The following is a 6,827-nucleotide window of genomic DNA, read 5'->3' on the forward strand; positions in this document are numbered from 1 at the left end:
CCAGTGAGGTCTGCATTTTAAAAGGTAACAATTCCAATCTTGTGCAAACTCTCCAGAAAATAGAAAAAGAGGAGAACGTTGCCCCAACCTGTTTAATGAGGCTTGTCTAATTTCAGAACAAAAACTAAACTTGAACAAATATGGGAAAGAGAAATTAAAGAACAATCTTACTACAAAGAGAGCTGAAAAAAGTCATAATAAAATAGCACAACAAATGCAGCAGTGTATAAAAACATAGTGTAATGTGATGACATTTGATTTATCATAGAAATGTAAGGTTTATTAACAATAATAAAACATTTGATTTATCATAGCAATGTAAGGTTTATTGACAATAATAGTTTGAATTGGGACATTATCTACATAAAACATTAAATGAACATCAATAAATACTAAATAATATTCAATATCTATTCATGATTTCAAATGCACCTAAAAATTATGAATAGAGAGAAATTTCTAAATGTAATAAAGGGTACCTAAAAAATTGTATGTACTATCATATGCATTTAAGAACATACTTTAAAAAGCACTACCTTTTAAATCCTGCTTTCGAAATACTGTTGAATGGTAAAACATTGATTGCATTCCCATAGAGCTCATGAACAAAACAAAAATCCCCGCTCTACTAGGGATTCTAATCAGTGCTGTTGGAAAAGAAGAAAAAACTAAGGTATAGAAATCAGAAATGATATGATTATGAACAAAGCCTAACAGATAATCTGCAAATCAATTATTAGATTTAATAAGAAAATTTAGCAGATTTAAAGTAGCATCAAAACTCTGAAGGAGCCATGGGTAAATTGAACAAAATCTGTGCCTCCCACAGGTAAAATTGTAATACACATACTTTGTTGAATATCATAAATAAATATGCTATAGTTTTATATGGGAAGACAATCTTTTTAAGTCAAATCCCCTCACATATAGATTCAACACAATGTTACTCAACTAAAACACCCATAGTATTTCATTGTAGTTATTTTTGTCCTTAAAATACAGTCGTGTATCATTTAAGGACTTTTCAGTTAATGATGAGCCACATATACCACGGTGGTCCCATGCGATTGTAAGACCATGTTTTCACTGTACCTTTCTATGTTTAGATATGTTTCAATCCCCAAATATTTAACATTGAGTAGCAGCTGCCAACAGTATTCAGCGCAGTAACATATTGTACATGTTTATAGCCTAAGAGCAAGAGGCCAGACCCTAAGCCTAGGAGTATAGTAGGTTACACCATCTAGGTTTGTACAAATACAGTCTATTATGTTGGTACAATCACAACATCATCTAGCAACATGTTTTCAAAGCATAGCCTCATCATTAATCAATACACGATGTGTGACTATACGCCATCAGCGGGTATATAGTCAGAATAGTGGTTCAAAAATTATTTGGATTAATTGTTTTCTTTTGATTATTACAAACCAATAGTTTCACGTGTTTCTGTTGACATAAAATTTTAGGTTTTAAAAGTTATGTTTATGTTTTTTTGAATTTTTTTATTTCTTGAATATGCAACATATTAACATGGTTCCAAAGTAAAAACAAAATGTTTAAAAAGGTGTATGTAAAGAATTTCCTTTCTCCTGCAGAGCCACTTCTCATCCATCACCTGGGTAACTAATTTCAGTATTTTCTGTTTTTATCTTTCTGTGTTTCCTTTTGCCATATTAAGTAGATGTGGAGTGAAAAGAAGCAAAAATTTAACACGGCAGGCTGAGTAAAGAAATTGTGACGTGTGGGTGGCGCCTGTGGCTCAAGGAGTAGGGCACCGGCAGTGGCAGGTTCAAGCCTGGCCCCGGCCAAAACCGCAAAAAAAAAAAGAAAAAAAAAGAAATCGTGATCTGCTCACATAGAAGAACATTATAATCAGCATAAATAAAGAGACTGTAGCACACGGGCACACGGGCATGAGGGAGTCTCACCAACATAATAACGAAGAAAGAAGCAAGTCACAGAAAAAGACATAGAATGTGGCTTCATTTGTACCAATTCCATAAATCAGTAAGATGAAGCAATATTCACTTAAGGAGACATAAAGCAATAAAATCTAGAGAAAGGCAGGGAAAGGTGGTCATAAATGTCAGGGTGGTGATGGTCTGGGCAGGGGTGAGGAGGTGATCCAGTCCATCTAGGGTTAGGGTTAGGGTTAGACTACAACACTGTTTTGGAACAGGGATGGTGGTGACATGAGCGTTTACTTTATTGTTTATCCTCTAAATATGCAGATACATTTTTTAAATACAATTTTTTCATACTTACGGTATACAACACGATACATACAGATGGAAAGTTGGTTGGAATAGTGAAGCAAATTAAAATATCCATCATCTCTCCTAGTTACCCTTTTGTGTGTGTATGTGGCAAGAGCAGCTAAAATCTACCCTTTTAGCAGGGATCCCCAATATAGGATCAATCAAAAATTTGATTCCCTGTAGTTCTCATGCTGCACAGTAGGTTGCTGGAATCGTTCACCCTCCGTATCTGCCACTTCACATCCTCTGATCAACATCTCTTCATTTCCGTCCTCACCCGCCCACCCCGGGTAACCACCGGTTTATTCTTTACCTCTGTACCTTTGACATTTTTCAAAAAATGTAATCCTATGCATGACATATTTTTCTAGTTGAAAAAGAATTGTAGCCCAAATATTTTGGATCAAATAACATTGTGATTCAAAATATAGATGGGTTGTTTCTTATTAAAAATTAAACTCCAAAGGTAAGCATTTTCACAGTCTCTTCAGCTTGACTGCCATAAGTTACCATGTATTTATTGACTATTAACTCCCTGGTTCATGGTGAAACTTATATTTACCAGTATTAAAGTGGCAAGAATGGAAATAAAAAGCTTATTTATGTCTCCTTGTTGTCCACAGGGTAGCTAATGAGGCACAGGTTCTCATCAGCCACGGGATAAAGGGAATAATCAGAACGTTGGGTAAGGTCATAAATCTTTCACCATGACAGTCAAGACCTAACTAATCTCATTATTTCCACCAATATACTCAAGAAGGGGTGGAAAGATAAGAAGGGGAAAAGTGTCTCCTCATTTGATTATTTCAATTTATGGGCCAGCAAATTCATTTTAGCAGAAATAAACCTAGAGATCTTCCATAAAAGGAAAGCAATTTATCATCTTGGTAGCACTGAGAGGTGGTTTTGCTTCTTAGGTCCTTATGTCTCCAGGGCCTCGTATTCCAGACATTTTTTTATTCCCTGCAGGCCCTGGATTGGGTTGAGTACTTTAATGATTTGGTCAGAGGAAAGAGGGACTCAGAACATAGAATAGTGCGACGTAAAAGCTAATGCAATCATCTGGAGTAGATGACCCTCGCCCTTTGGGGGATTGATGGTTGATGGAATGAAAACAAAAGACATTAGGCGCTGAAGTCCAGCCCAACATCGTATAAGGATCACTCCATGTCTAGATACTCAGCCTCCACTCAGCACTTTAGAGTGTGTGTGTTTGGGAAGGGGACTGGGAGCATTCACTGCAAGGTCCCTACAGCTCCCACTGAGCTCCCCCCAGGCACACCATGTAGTCTTTGCTCTGTATTAGATGTGGCCTCTCTGACACTGAGAAAGCACAGATGACAGGACCTGCCACTTTATAAGCCAATGCCATGGAGATGTTGACCCACTCCTTTAAAAAAATTCCTCAAATTTCATTCACCTATGCTCTCCTCTGCTCTTAACATTTTCAAAGTAATTTTATGTCAGCTAATAATCCATTTTGACATTCAAAGCAACCTTGACCTCCGCAGGTTTTCATGCACGTGGAAGAGGATTAGGGCGTACTGAAGCCAGAAGACCCGGATAGGGGTCCCTGGAGTATGGATAGGGGTCCCATACATAGCTGAGTATGGCTTTCAAAATGACTTAACTAACTTTATGCAAAAACCTGTATCCAATAACTGAAGATTCGGTTCTAGCTATTCGAAGGCTAACATTTTGCAAATGTATCCCTTCCCTCTCAGCCTTCCTTCCTCCTTTCTTTGTATGGATCAGCATAGCCAGAGCTGCTACAGTAGCAGATTTGTCTCCTCATCTTGATGTAAAGGTCTTTTTACAAAGGGAACATTGGATCAAACTTCAGCAGAGTCCTCCTTGAACCTAAAACCCAGCAAAACTGGCATTATTTTTTATCAGGCTTCTCTTGGTTCTTCTGGCGTGCAGCACAGTGCCAGACTGATGCACTGATTCTTGCTCTTATTCACTGTCTTTGGCCAGGTTACTTGGATCTCTGAACCTCAGTTTCTTCTACATCTGCAGTATAAAGGAAATAATAACTAACTGGAGGGATTCTCACCAGTATTAAATAAAATGATGAGGGTAAGTACTTCTCCCATAATGGATCTTTGACTGATAGATATTTTTAGGGGCTGCTGTTTGTCTGCCTCAAAGCTTTGGTGTAATTGTGCCATGGAAACAGCGTCTATTCAGTAGGTGGACCAGGTTGCTGGGCAATGGAGGCTCAGGAGATGGAGAACAAGCACAGTGTTTGCAGCTGGAGTATGTGGGTTGCAGGGCATTCATCCACAGGGGCTGGTGGCAGGGTGTGGGCCTGGACTAAATTTCCAAAGACTTTCTTGAAGGTCAAGAGAGGCCTAAGTGCTTTGTGTCAATTTTTTTCCTTTTCGTCCTTAACCCAGGCAATTAACTGGCTCTCTTACTGGTATCAGCAAGAATCTGCCAGACCCTTGTGTTTTTCCAGAGAATGTTCAGGTAGGGCACTGAGAAACTTCCATACATACCCAGAGAGTGAAAACTAATGAGTGATGGAGTTGGGGTCAGAATCCAGAGCTGTGATGAACCAGTCAAGTTCTCTTTACCCTCTACCACAGCTGCTGGGAGTAAAAAAAAAAAGTAGACTAGGGTATTTGGTCACTTTCTGTCTTTCCAATCATTAAAATAATAGAAGACCCAAGGAACAGAAAACCAAAACAGCCATCATCATTTCGTGATCATTCTAGGGTTAGTAACGAACCATGCATATGCTTGTAAATATATATATATGTGTGTGTGTGTGCGCACATACATACATGAGTATGAAATGAATATGTGCATTGATATATCCATTTATGTCTGTATGCATGCATGTATATACTTAGAAAATCCTGTGGAGGCCCATAATTTTTGTCAATTCTATTCTTATTGATGTTGATTTCAACTCCATATTTCCTTGTCTTCCAAGGCAAATTCCTATAGTAGAGACAAAATACCTATGTTTTTAGTGAGCAAATAAAAGTATGTAGGAGAAATTATAAACTGATATGTATTTATATTCATTATTAAGAATTATAATCTTATTGAAGAAAATGGGAAGAACCTCTAAAGAGAAAGGAACACAATGGGCATTGGCATTTGGTGTCATTTCTTCCATGTTCCTTCCTTAAGATTTATACTCTTTGATAGTCTTATCTTTACAACTTTTGGGTAAAGTATTATAAATCCATAATATAACTCAACAAGCTACCTGACAGTATTAGCCATTACTTTCTCCCCCAGTGAATTTTAAATTCCTTGAGGCAGGATCCATGTCTTTTTCAACTTTCTATTTCTGATTTTTGCTTCCCCCAAAGGCCTAACACAGTGACTTTCACCTAACAAGTATTCAATGAGTGTTGCTGAATCATAGTTTGCAAGGAAATTTTAGAAGACCTAAGAATCCCTGGGAGTAAAGATTCGAGTGTCAAAGGAAAGATGAGTTTTAAATGGAAGACAGCATAATAAGTATCTACGCTGTTCTCAGGAGACCAGCCTGACTCCAGATACACACTCACCATTCGGGTTTCTATTTTCTCCAAGGTAAGACCGTTCCAATTTATTGGGTTCATTCACAACACAGGCAGATTCCTGTCATTCAAATCAGGTTGGCTGACAGCAATGGACTTATTTGACAGGAACATGCAAAGTAGATTTTTATTAACAAATGTCCCTGCTCAGTCTCCAAAGGAAGTGGCAGAGCTGCTCTCTCATGATAAAGAGGATTAACTAAATGAAGAGCTGGAGCTAATCTCTTGAGTTTTCCCTGATTATTCTGGAGTGCTCTTTTTGAAAATAAAGTTGGAAGGTCCTGATTTCACTGGGGTTTTCTCATTGCACTCTTATTCAAATGGCGAGGGGGAGTAGAGAATGCTGAAAATCAGTGAACAAACCTACCCAAATAATCTGAAGCTGTTAGGGAAGCAGAAAGAAATGAACATTTACTGAGAATCAACTATATGTCAAGCAGAGTGCTAGGAACTTAAGATAACAATAAACCATGTAATAGAGATGATGAAATAAATAATAAACCCTCCTTTAAAAACTAAAAACTCTCCATCAGAGGACCTATAGGAGAATAACTTTATTGAATTCAATGCATTCTAATCCCATGTGCCTAATATGTTCACCTAATTAATAACAGATGAATGGGGGTTACCAAAAAAGAAAGTTAAATTACCACGTTTTATGAGCACCTAGTGGGATCCTAAGCTGGTGCAACTGGGAATGTAGAATGACCATGACACAGCACTCTCTTCACACACACACACAAGACAAGGTGTACACATGAATCTACACAGGATGGCACATGCCAGCTATCACACATAAGTAGACAAATGGGGGAAAAAATGAAGAGATACGGGTTTTATATAATTTAAAAGAGGAGAAGAGATGAGAGCTATTTTACTGCCCTTGACTTTCAAAGCAAAGCTTTGCAAAAACAAAACCCCCTTTGTCCCTATGGGTAAAACAAGTCCAAAACTACCCACTACAATGACTAATGATAACAAAGCCTGAGGCATCCTTTGGGAGCCATCTGTGAGGACACACTGC

Source organism: Nycticebus coucang, chromosome 10 (assembly GCF_027406575.1).
Source record: "Nycticebus coucang isolate mNycCou1 chromosome 10, mNycCou1.pri, whole genome shotgun sequence".
Taxonomy (NCBI): domain Eukaryota; kingdom Metazoa; phylum Chordata; class Mammalia; order Primates; family Lorisidae; genus Nycticebus; species Nycticebus coucang.